Here is a 13,644-nt window from a genome sequence, read left to right as displayed (position 1 = left end):
GATTGTTATATAGAAGCCTTAGAGAATTGGCCGGTGTGACTTGTGCCCGAACTCCGATACTACGGGAGTGCACTCCAAAGAATCGACTTAAGCATGTTGTTTCTTTATTTGTGGGGAATGCACTGATTTGGTGGAGGTTAGTAAAGAGAGGATATGACCCAAGAGATAACTTGGGCTGAGTTTCAGAAAGCGTTTGATGATAAATATAGACCCAAGATCTAACAAGATAAGAACATGAACAATGTTTTATTGCACTAGCCAAGTATGCACCAGAAGTAGTAGCAACACAAGAGGATCATTGTTACTGTTTTGAGTAGGGGCTACGACCAGATATAAAAGAGGGCCTCGCAACAAGAATTACAAATTTAGATTGTGAATCAGCAGTTTAGATGGAAGAAGCAGTTTATTAAACAAGAAGAATGGGGAAGAAAAGAGAAAGTCAACATATACAGTAAGGGAGTCGAGTTGGTCGACTAAGAGAGGAACTAGCCGTGCATTTTCTACAGGAGGTGGGAACTTTTTGCGTGCTGGTCCTGGCTTTTGCGAAAGATCGGGCTGAGGTTTGGGGGATTGATGGGCTCCAATAGAGGTTCAATTGCGCGCAGTTCATCTACTATGCCTTCTATTAGATTAGGTAAGGGAGTTAGATAGAGTTATTGTTAGAATAGGTGACCAGAAAGACAATTGAATTGGCGGTTTTGAGAACTATTTAACAATCTTTATGAATATGATATTATCTTGATGAATGTAGTGGGCATTCATCTGTGGTGCTATGTGTTTGTTGTTCTTACTATTTACATTGAACGGTGTTTTAACGTCACAATAAATGCCCATAGACCAACTAAATTACCCAGGCAGTTGGGTTGCACATTGGATGACAGCAATGAAACAACCTTCATAGGGTTGGTTTGAAACGCTCCAGGTCGAGCACCTCGAGACTAAGCATCAAAAGTCCTTAAGAGACTGGCACTAAGTATTACATTTATTGCATTACTGTCGTGTTTCATCGGCGACAGACATGGGGTGTATATGCAATATTAGTAAATTAGTTAACAAGTTGTTAAATGATTGAACTGTCACATGGGAATTAATTTGAAATCAATGAATTCGAGTAGAAAACGAATTAATTGAATTTGATTAAATTAATTCATGGAGAACACGTATAAATAATTAAATTATTTATTTAGCAATCCAATTGATGGATGTCTCAAGAATTAATTAATTGAATTAATTAATTCTTGGGCTTACCACCACCAAATCCACGAATTTGCTCTTAATTTTCTCTCGAAAATATTCTCCTTTTTGTTCTATATTGAATTGGATTCAAATTAGAACATAAAACAATCCGAAAGCACAAAACAATTGTTTTGTGTTTGGAGTTGTTTTTCTTCTTGTGTTATTTTTCTATCTAGCAAAAGAAAAAGAACTATATCATTTCCATTTTGTGGTGTGCAAAACTTATATGATTTCTAGCTTGAATTCTCAAGTGAACAGAACGAGAGAACATAAATGGAACAGCGCACGTTGCAGTTCTTTTAAAGAAACAAAAGGTAATGTTTCATATTATGTTTCTATACATTTTGTTTCAACCTCTAGCCACATGTCTAACATGTTTATATGGTTATTATTATGCTATTGACAAACACTAAATGCCCAGGAATTTCAAAGGAAACACCTCTTTGAACAAGTTTTAATTTTTTCTGATTTCCCGCTTCCATCGCATTTCCAAGCCATACCAATTCTTTCAGTGGTATCAAAGCCCAATTCGGTATTTTGGATTTAGGATTAAGATATTGTTATGTGTGAAACATGAACATGTTTAATATGCTTCTGGAAAGCATGTTTTATTGCTTTGTAGCATGATTATATATTTAGAAAATATGTATTAATTTTGCTTTTAAAGTATGGATATCTATGCATTTTTTAAAATTGGATTTTCTATAAATGCAATGAAATTATTTAAGTTTTTAATTGTAGTAATTCCAAAATAAAAAATTTTTGAAAAACAGAGCAATATAGTCTTTCCTGCCATGCCGACTGGTCACTGGCCAGTAGGGCGCGGCTGAGCGCGCGCGTTTGCTGCTGTGTGTGCTGGTAGGGTGGCAGCGTGTAGGCAGGTGCACCTGTGCATGCACGCGTGCAGCTGGCAGCAGACGGTCGTCTGCTATTTCGAACAATTAGGCCGTTTTGTGCCGTTTTTCAAAAAATTAAATTTTTCTGATTTCTGTAGTTTTCTTAAAATTATTAATTTGGCTAACTAAAATTAGTTTTTTTAAAATTATTAATTTGGCTAATTTTAATTTTAGTTTAATTAGATTTTTTTAAAATTAAATTATTCCATAAATTAATTTAGAAATGGTTTCCAAACAAACAAAAGTAAGTTTGTGTATTGAATGTATGGATGACATCCATTTTCTAATGGCATTATTAGTATGATATTTTCTGCCTTTAATTATGTTTTAGTTTTGGTATTTGACATTGGTTATCAATTCTTAAATACATTGATTGTATTTATTTATTTGACATGTTTATAATTGCTATAAATGTGTTAATTATTGTTTATTGGATAAATAATGAGGATGATCAAAACGCTCATTGGTCGAATGTATGATTTATTTTTATGTTGGGTGAGGCTTGCGTGCGTCTTTTTTTTAATTCCTTCTTTTATTTTTTAGCCTTGGAATAATAAGAATTGCTTGCTCCCTCCTTTTGTACACCCTGCAACTTCTAATTGGGATTTTCATTTTCATGTAATGAGTATAGTTAGGAATTAATGTGAGGTTTTATTTATTTTAAATAAATATAAGCTTTCAAGGAGATGAAGGCCTAGGCCTATTGGATGGAGTTCAAGATGGAAGAAGAACAAAGAGGAAGGCCTATTAGAATGATAATGGATTACTATTTTGTAATAGTTAGGCCACACCCTAGATTGACCATAGACTCACTGGGGGCTCAGTGGGTTACTTAGGATTAGCCTTGGATCATCCGACAGGGGCGTGCTAGGCTTATTTTTGCATGTGGTAAATGTTTTAATTTTTTACGTATGATGTATTTGGAATACGTTTATACTCAATTATTAAAACCTTTTTATGCAAAATGTTATAATGGTGAGGTCTCGGTCACAACTAACTTGAACTCTCACTTGGATGGTCCAACTAAATATTAGGCCCAAAGTGGAATTAAATCAAATTGTTTGATAATTCTAAACCTTCCATCCACGGTCATGTAGTGTGCATGCTACTTCTACCATTTTGCGGTCTCACGAGTCGTGGCACATTTGGGATAGAAGAAAGCCATACTATTATCGTGAACAAATGGAACAATTGATATATTCATTTGGTTAATAGGTTGGGCCTAATGTTGAGTAATGTGATTAGCTTGGAGTCATCGGGATCACGTGAAGAGGCAAGCAAAATATCTTGGGGATCTTATTGGATGAGAATGGTAATGGTTACCTCCCACAAATCTTTTTTCTTGTGAATCGTAGGAGACGGAGAATTGAGTTTGTGGATCCCAAGCCCACTAGAAAATGGTTTCCCGCAACCCCACTTGAGAGAGGTGGGTTTTTGAAGAACTAGTGGGAGCGGTTAATGACTAAAGACCAAGTCTTAACTTGTATTTAATGTTATAATCAATTTGCTAATTTCTACTTTACATTTTGAATATAGATGTCTAAGGATCCATTAACCATAATTTTGGAGAGAAAGAAATTTAATGAAATGAACTATAATAGTTGGCTTAAACATCTGAGGATTGTCCTTGATTTTGAGAACCAGAATTACATTATGACAAGTCTCTTCCTAGGACCGTCCCAGAGTGGTCCACATCTAAAGAATGTGTGACGTTTGAAAGGTGGCAAGAGAACAATCGGAAGGTCCTCAGCATTGTACTGGCATCAATGACAAACGATATCCATAAGCAGTACGATAGGCACAATGATGTCGCGTCGATAATGCTCCGCGTCAAAAGATGCTTATGCAGTTCCGTATAGGTATATTAGATATACTTCTACAAAAGCATTTTTCGACACCAAGATGACTGAGGGATCCTCTGTGTAAGAGCATGGGATCAAGATGCTTTCCCTTGTGGAAAATCTTGATAATCTTCAAGCTGGGCTTGATAATGACACGTACATTGATATAATCCTCCGGTCACTTCCTCCCTCTTACATCCCGTTTGTTGTAAACTACAACGTGAATGGGCTTGAGAAGACCATACACGAGTTGATTAACATGTTGGTCCAATACGAAGGAACGAGAAAAAAGTTTGCGTGGTCGGTGTTGGTCGGGGAGGCTTCAACCTCTAAAGCGAAACGGAAAGGGGCCAAACGCTGGAAGAGAAAGAAAGGTAAGATAAATGCTGTTGCAAGCGCTTTGAGCGTTCTTGTTGTCCCTATGGGGATGGGCAAAGGTAAAGGGAAGGTGGGTTCCAAGTCAATAAGGGAAATGATGTTTGTATGCATTGCCGAAGAAAGGGTCTTTGGACGAGGGAGTGCCCTAAGCTCCTCCGCAGTGCAGGTACATTTGTTATTGAGGTTAATATGATAACTAACTCTACTTCTTGGGTATTGGATACCAGTTGTGGAGCTCACATCTCCAATGATTTGTAGGTTCTGGAAAGAAGTAAAAAGCTAAGTAAAGACGAGGTAGTCCTGAAGCTTGGCAATGGCAAGGCTGTTGCTACTGAAGTTGTAGGGATAGTCCACTTAGGTGTTAGTGATCAAGGTAGGATAAAATTGAAAAATTGCTATTATGTACCTAGTATAATCAAGAATATCATTTCTATTTCATTGTTGGACAATGTTTGTTTTGAGTTTATGATCAATAAAAATTATTTTTATTTGTTGAAGAATGGTTCTTCACATCTGGTAGGCAAACTTCATAATGGTCTTTATATTCTCCAACAACATGATTTCGTCATGACTACTCACAACAAACGTAAAATAGAAGATCAAAAGAACGCACAGATCTGTCATGCAAGGCTAGGTCACATCTCTCAAGATAGGATTAAAAGGTTCGTAGACTCAAAAAGTCTAGAGATAGATGATTTGGATCACCTACCAGCCTGCAAGTCTTGTCTAAAATGAAAGATGACCAAGAAGCCTTTTGTAGGACAAAGTATGCTTACTAGTGGTCTGTTGGATTTTATCTATTCAGACATCTGTAGGCCACTGAATACACAAGCCAGAGGTGAATTTTTCTGCTTCATAACCTTTACTGATGATCACTCATGGTACGGTTATGTTTACCTAATGAAGTACAAATCTGAGGCCTTTAGATGGTTTAAAGACTTTAGACTTGAATCTGAAAACCAAACTGATCACAAAAATTAAAACCCTTCAGTTGGACTGAGGTGGTGAGTATTTAAGTGGGGAATTCTTAGATTACATAAAAGAGAATGGAATTCTCTCTCAATGGACTCCTCCTAGAATGCCACAACTTAACCTTGTTGGACATGGTTCGGTCCATGACGACTTTTACCGAACTACCCTTATCCTTCTCAGGATATGCTCTTGAGAAGACAACCAAGTTGTTGAACATGGCGTCTTCTAAGACTATGGCCCAGAGGCAAGCCTGCGTCCTACAAGTATTTGAGAGTGTGGGGTAGCCCTACATAGGTCAAGAGACTAGTGGGAGACAAACTGGACTCAAGGTCTAGCTTGTGCAGGTTTGTGGGTTATCCTAAGGAAACTGAGGGGTATTATTTCTTTGATCCCTCCAAACAAAAAGTTTTTATCTCGCGAAACGTAGTGTTCTTCGAAAATAGTTTCCAGCGGGTACCCAATGTGAGGAATTGCTCCTTGAGGAATCCAGTGAGGCAACACCTCAAATGGATGTAGTGACATTATCTGCTCCTATAATTCCCACTGATGATATTCCTGTCCTCTGAATGTCAGCCAGATTGTCCCAATAGCTTGAGATGTATGGCTTTTTAGGTTTGATTGGTCAATTGGATAATGATCTAAAGATCTATGGACAAGCGTTGTCGGACATTAATTTGGGAAAATGGGTTGAGGCCATGAAATCCGAGATGGACTCTTTGAGTTCAAATAAGATTTAGATCTTGGTAGACCCACCCAAGGGTATTAAACCTGTTGGGTGTTAATGGATGGGGTCTACAACCGTAAGCTTGGAGCTGACGGAAAGGTTACTATCTTTAAGGCCAGGCTTATGGCGAAAAGGGTTACTCAACGACCTGGGGTCAATTTTGAGGAATAACCTATTCGTCCGTAGCTATAGCCAAGTCCATTCGGATTATGCTCGCCATAGCTGCATGGGTGACTATGAAACATGGAAAATGAACGTGAAAACAACTTTCCTTAATTGGTTCGTTGAGGAAGAGATCTGTATGGATCTACTGGTAGGTTTCACATTTGTTGGAGAAGAGCAGAAGGTCTGCCATCTCCAAAGGTCCATCTATGGTCTGAAACAAGCTTCCTGAAACTGGAATATCCATTTTGATGAGGTCAGATAGGGTTATGATTTCATCAAAAATGATTTTGACCCTTGTGTATACAAGAAGGTTGGTGGGAGCTCAGTTGCATTCATAGTGCTTTATGTGGATCAAGTCTTGCTCATTGGTAATGTTGTCAAGATGTTATGTGGCACTAAAGCATGGTTGTGTACACAATTCTCCATGAAAGATTTGGGTGAGGCTTCCTACATCCTAGGCATCAAGATTATCCGGCATAGATCTAAAAGGATGTTAGGAATGACCCAAATCAAGGATATATTACTAAAATAATTAGTGTTATCAATAAAATATTAGTAAAAATACTATGGGTGTGCAGGTGGATATATATGTACGCATATGTATCCGGAGTTCTTGAATAAAGTTGATAGTTAAATCAAATTATTCGTGATTGGATTTGAGGTTGATGAATAAATGTGTATATGAATATATTAGTATAAGAACACTAACACGAATTGTGATTGCATGTTAACATTTATGATATCTATAGAAGCGTATTAATCATCGCTATATTCTTGAATACGAACGAGGAATAAGATGTGTGATTAATTCTTGTAACATTTATCTAAGTTAATAAAACTCATATATGTACATTTATGGTGCTTCCATCAATGAAATATTTAGTCCTAGTTACAAAATTAAACTTTGTTTATAAAATTATTTTGAAATATAATCCTACTTATATCAATTTAAAGCTTATGTCAGTACAATCAATATGATCAAGAATAGTTCCAAATTATCTTAATTATAAATGTGAATATATTAATGATGTTTGTATCAATAAAGTATAATATAGTCTTGTGCAATCTTATTTATACCAAGTAAAAATTCATGTTCCCTGCATTTATTATGATCATCAAGTGTAAAATCGTGTACTCGCAATTACTGTGCTCTACCAAAGAAGTTATTATGTTGATCCAGTTTAAAAACCAATGTCCGTACAATTAGTGTACAAGGATGATGTGATGCTTTTACTAACAAAATGTAAATGTACCTTCCTCCATATGAACAATTAGTATGATCAACAAAATTATGTAATCCTACTGATATACTAAGTTAAAATTTATGGCGGTACAATTAATATGAAAGCATGAATATTCATTACTTTGGTCAACGAAATATATATGTAATACTATTTATACCAATTAAAACTCGTGTCCGTGCGATTATCATGATCAACAAGAAATATATATAATCCTATTTGCAACTAGTTAAAACTTGTCGATACATTTAGTATGATCAATAGAAGATGTAATCCCTACTTGTTAAAATTGGTAGCCCATTGACTTCTTAAAACGCCGACCTTGTCAGCCCAATTACCTGACCCACTTGGCAGCCCACAACTGACCCGGTAACCCGACTTATTCCTATCTACCTACTTATTCCTAAATCTCACTTTCCATCTTCTCTGTTTCTTCTGCATCATCTACTTCCTCTCCTCTCCAAATTCTCTCTATGATTTTCTTCTTTCTTTTTTGTGGAAGCCCTAGCCACTTTCCTAGACCAATCTAATGATTTTAGGAGCCACCAAGGTTTTCCTTATCTACCACAGTCTTCACCCCTTTAAATAGGGGATTCTCCTTTTCGGCTAAAACATGAATCAAGTTATTTTCTCCTTCACCATTCACAAAAGTTCTTTGTGAAATATTGAATTGGGGTCTTTGTGACCGTGTGATACTGAGATCTGAGTGATCGGAGTTGTAGTCGGTTTTTTTATTTGTGGAGTTACCATGAGTCAGTTCATAGTGAAAACGGTGCCTTGTGACCATATTCCTTTATCGAGATATTGGATCTGGCTACTTTGAGCCTGTTAATCACTATACTTTTAATTTAATTATTTTCTTATTTTTTTCATTTGTTATTATCATTTAAGTTGTATATTGGCCTGTAATAATCTTAAGAAATTTCGTACTCCAATTTTTGTAAATGTTGGATAGTATTTTCTGGTGATTTCCACTCTACACTACTCAAACTAAATTAATACTGACTTTCATATGAGTATGATCAACGAAGGAGGTAATCCGTACACAAACTAAATTTATACTTACTTCCATATGATGCTTCAACATATGTATGAACAAAATTTATAATTTTGATAATTTTAGTAATTTATACTAACTGCTCGAACACTATTTTAATTGGTATAAGTAGAGATAAGAAATTTTGTTCGTATATATATAGAAGAATGATATGGAAGTAAGTATTAATTTAGTTTGAGTACGGATTACATCCTTCGTTGATCATACTCATATGGAAGTGAGTATTAATTTAGTTTGTGTAGGAATTACATCTTTTGTTGATCGTACTAAATGCATCGGCAAGTTTTAACTAGTCGCAAATAGGATTATATGTATTTCTTGTTGATGTGCATAGGGATAAATTAAATCAAATTGTTCACGATTGCATTTGGGATTGATGAATAAATGTATAATACAAATATATTAATATAAGATGACTAACACGAATTGTGATTGCATGTTAACGTTTATGATATCTATAAAAGCGTATTAATAATTGCAATATTCTTGAATATTAACGAGGAATAAGTTGTGTGATTAATTCCTACAACATATAATGAAGGATTCATGTAAAATAATTCAGGAAACTAATTTACTACTGCATACATAAGTGTTATTACAAAACTAAAACAAAAAAAAATATAATAAATGGATGCAATCAGTATCATCAAAGGATGTCCCAATACATGAATCAATTTTATATAGTAACAATTACAAGAAAAGTGTAATTAACATTCAGAATTTGCCCCATTTAAATTTCAGTAAATCTAAATAAGATATAAAATCTGTAGACCACATTTATTAACGTTCAATTAATATAGATTTTGTCATTATAAAATATGTTTTCACATATATAGTAGGTTGACGAATTAACAAGAACACTTTTTCAGATTCAAAATTCAATTTTGTAAACTCACTCGACTTTACTCAAAAGCAAATCCTACGTAAGATATGGATAATCACTAAGTACTTCGTCATTATCTTTTAATTTCTTATAATTTTTTTCTCATTCGATATAGTAAAATTACTCATTATACATCCCAAGAATAATTTTTTTACAAAAAATAATTATCGATAAATTTATTGCATCTCTTATGGTACCTGCATGGTGTAGATTTTGACATCTTAATTATGAATAATATATATCTTATCTTTTTACGACAGCTTCGCAATAATTAATGATTCTTTTCCTATTTCATAAATACAATAAAAAATACAGTAATTTGGACAGAGCCTTGCTCATGATTTATTTGAATTGTTATATAGTAAGTGGATAGGGGTAGGGGTGAAGTTATGAATGGCTTGATTTGTTCCATATTGTTTGTACTTACGTATGTATAAATACCCCCCTATACATCCTATGTTTCTTCACGTTTCAAAGAATTGTCTAGGTAATTTCTTTCACATCAATGAAACTTGTTCGTAATTCTCTCTAGAGGCCACAAATGTTTAAAGTTTTTCTTCAAACAAATCCTTTTGAAGAAAAGAAATTAATCCAAGAATTGAGAAGGGCTTGTCAATCTATCATAGATAGATATTCTAAAACAGTAGATTGTACTTGGTACATGTTTTGTTTGTTTTGTTTGAGAGTATTCTAACACGTGGCCTTTTCCTTTTTTTATTTCTGTGACGAAATTGACAGGTGTTAAAAAAAGTAAAAGTAATTACCAATTAGAATGTCGATATCCGCCTGGAAGCTAGCACAATCTAGCATGATACCGTTTCAGTTCGGGGCATGATGAACAAGCACCAAGGAAACAAAATAAGGTGGTGGTGGTATTAGGTGCCACTGGCACAGGCAAATCCCGCCTGGCGATCGACCTGGCCACCCGATTCGGGGCAGAGGTCATCAACTTGGACAAAATTCAGGTCTACAAGGGCCTAGACATAGTAACCAATAAAGTGAGAAATGAGGAATGCCACGGCGTGCCACACCATTTGCTCGGAATCATTGATCCCGAGGTGGATTTCACTGTACATGATTTTGTGTATCATGCATTGCTGGCTGCTGATACCATCGTGCAAAAGAATCGGTTGCCAATCATTGCTGGAGGGTCCAATTCCTTCATACAGGCACTTGTCAGTGACAACACTAAGTTTCCCTCCAGGTACGAGTGTTGTTTTCTCTGGATGGAGAAGGGCAAGGAATTTTTTGACCAAAAAATTTGTGACTATGATTGTGGGATTAGGCGTGCCAATGGGGTCCCCGAGATGGATGAGTTCTTCAGGAGTGAGGGTGTTGTCGATGGTGAAGCTAGGGCTAAGATTCTTAAAGCAGCTATTGATGAAATTAAGATGAGCACTTGCAAATTAGCTTGCCGTCAAGTTGAAAAGATTTTGAGGATGAGGGAGGAATTCGGGTGGCGGATCCATTGGTTGCACGCGACAGAGGTATTCCTTCGACGTGGTGGAGATGCCAATGAAGCATGGGAGAAATTGGTGCTGGAGCCTAGTACGAACATTGTGGCTCTTTTTATTTGCAAAGAAAACATAGATCCAAAATTGACTGCATATGAACAATTAGTATGATCAATTATGTACCTTCGTGCTATAAACAATATGTATGAGCAGCAAAATTTTGTAGTCCTACTGATATACTGAGCTAAAATTCATGGCGGTACAATCAGTGTTAAAGCATTAATATTCAATGCTTTGATCAGTGAAATATATATGTAATCCAATTTATACCAATTCATACTCATGTCCGTGTGATTAGCATTATCAACAAGAAATATATATAATCCTATTTGCATCTAGTTAAAACTTGCCGAATCATTTAGTACGATCAACATAAGATGTAACCCCTACTCAAATTAAATTAATACTCACTCCCACATGAGTATGATCAACAAAGGATGTAATCCGTAATCAAACTAAATTAATACTTACTTCAATATGATGCTTCTACATACGTACGAACAAAATTTATTATCTCTACTTATACCAATTAAACTAGTGTTCGAACAGTTAGTGTGATCATTTAAATGTTAAATCCTACTTATTTGTATAGGTATAAAAATACAGTTTCTATCTTGTAATTTATGAGGGGGTATCATTTTTTGTGCTACACAAATTATAAAAATTAGTTTTTACAAGACTAAAATTGTCAAAATTATATTACTAAAATAATTAGTGTTATCAATAAAATATAAGTAAAAATACTATGGGTGTGTAGGTGGATATATATGTACACATATGTATCCGGAGTTCTACAATAAAGTTGAAAATTAAATCAAATTATTCTTGATTGGATTTGAGGTTGATGAATAAATGTGTATACGAATATATTAGTATAAGATGACTAACACGAATTGTGATTGCATGTTAACATTTATGATATCTATAGAAGCGTATTAATCATCAGTGTATTCTTGAATACGAACAAGGAATAAGATGTGTGATTAATTCTTATAACATTTATCTAAGTTAATAAAACTCATATATGTACATTTATGGTGCTTCCATCAATGAAATATTTAGTCCAAGTTACCAAATTAAACTTTGTTTATAACATTATTTTGAAATATAATCCTACTTATATCAATTTAAAGGTTATGTCAGTACAATCAATATGATCAAGAATAGTTCCAAATTATCTTAATTATAAATGTGAATATATTAATGATGTTTGTATCAATAAAGTATAATATAGTCTTGTGAGATCATATTTATACCAAGTAAAATTTCATGTTCCCTATATTTATTATGATCATTAAATGTAAAATCGTGTACTCGCAATTACTGTGCTCTGCCAAAGAAGTTATTATGTTGATCCAGTCTAAAAACCAATGTCCGTACAATTAGGGTACAAGAATGATGTGATGCTTTTACTTACAAAATATATGTGTACCTTCTCCATATGAACAATTATTATGATGAACAAAATTATGTAATCCTACTAATATACTGAGTTAAATTTTATGGCGGTACAATTAGTATGAAAGCATGAATATTCATTGTTTTGATCAACGAAATATATATGTAATACTATTTATACCAATTAAAACTCATGTCCGTGCGATTATCATGATCAACAAGAAATATATATAATCCTATTTGCAACTAGTTAAAACTTGTCGATACATTTAGTATGATCAACAAAAGATGTAATCCCTACTTGTTAAAATTTGTAGCCCAATGACTTCTTAAAACGCCGACCTTGTCAGCCCAATTAAATGACCCACTTGGCAGCCCACAACCGACCCGGTAACCCGACTTATCCTATCTACCTACTTATATCAAATCCTTAACACTAAATCTCACTTTCCATCTTCGCTGTTTCTTCGGCATCGTCTACTTCCTCTCCTCTCCAAATCCTCTCTGTGATTTTCTTCCTTCTTTTCTGCGGAAGCCATGGCCACTTTCCTAGACCAATCTAATGGTTTTAGGAGCCACCAAGGTTTTCCTTATTTACCACAGTTTTCACCCCTTTAAATAGGGGATTCTCCCTTTCGGCTAAAACATGAATCAAGTTGTTTTCTCCTTCACCATTCACAAAAGTTCTTTGTGAAATACTGAATTGGGGTCTTTGTGACCGTGTGATACTGAGATCTGAGTGATCGGAGTTGTAGTCGTTTTCTTTATTTGTGGAGTTACCGTGAGTCGGTTCATAGAGGAAACGGTGCCTTGTGACCATATTCGTTTATCGAGATATTGGATCTGGCTACTCTGAGCCTGTTAATCACTATACTTTTGATTTAATTATTTTCTTATTTCTTTCATTTGTTATTATCATTTAAGTTGTATATTGGCCTATAAGAATCTTAAGGAATTTCGTACTCTAATTTTTGTAATAGTTGGATAGTATTTTCGGGTAATTTCCACTCTACACTACTCAAAATAAATTAATACTCACTTCCATATGAGTATGATTAACCAAGGAAGTAATCCCTACACAAACTAAATTTATACTTACTTCCATATGATGCTTCAACATATGTATGAACAAAATTTATAATGTTGATAATTGTAGTAATTTATACTAACTGCTCGAACACTATTTTAATTGGTACAAGTAGAGATAATAAATTTTGTTCGTATATATGTAGAAGAATCATATGGAAGTAAGTATTAATTTAGTTTGAGTACGGATTACATCCTTCGTTGATCATACTCATATGGAAGTGAGTATTAATTTAGTTTGTGTAGGGATTAC

The sequence above is a fragment of the Sesamum indicum genome, unplaced genomic scaffold (assembly GCF_000512975.1).
Source record: "Sesamum indicum cultivar Zhongzhi No. 13 unplaced genomic scaffold, S_indicum_v1.0 scaffold00125, whole genome shotgun sequence".
Classification (NCBI taxonomy): Eukaryota; Viridiplantae; Streptophyta; class Magnoliopsida; order Lamiales; family Pedaliaceae; genus Sesamum; species Sesamum indicum.
The sequence above is the reverse complement of the archived record's forward strand: the minus strand, read 5'-3'. Positions refer to the sequence as shown.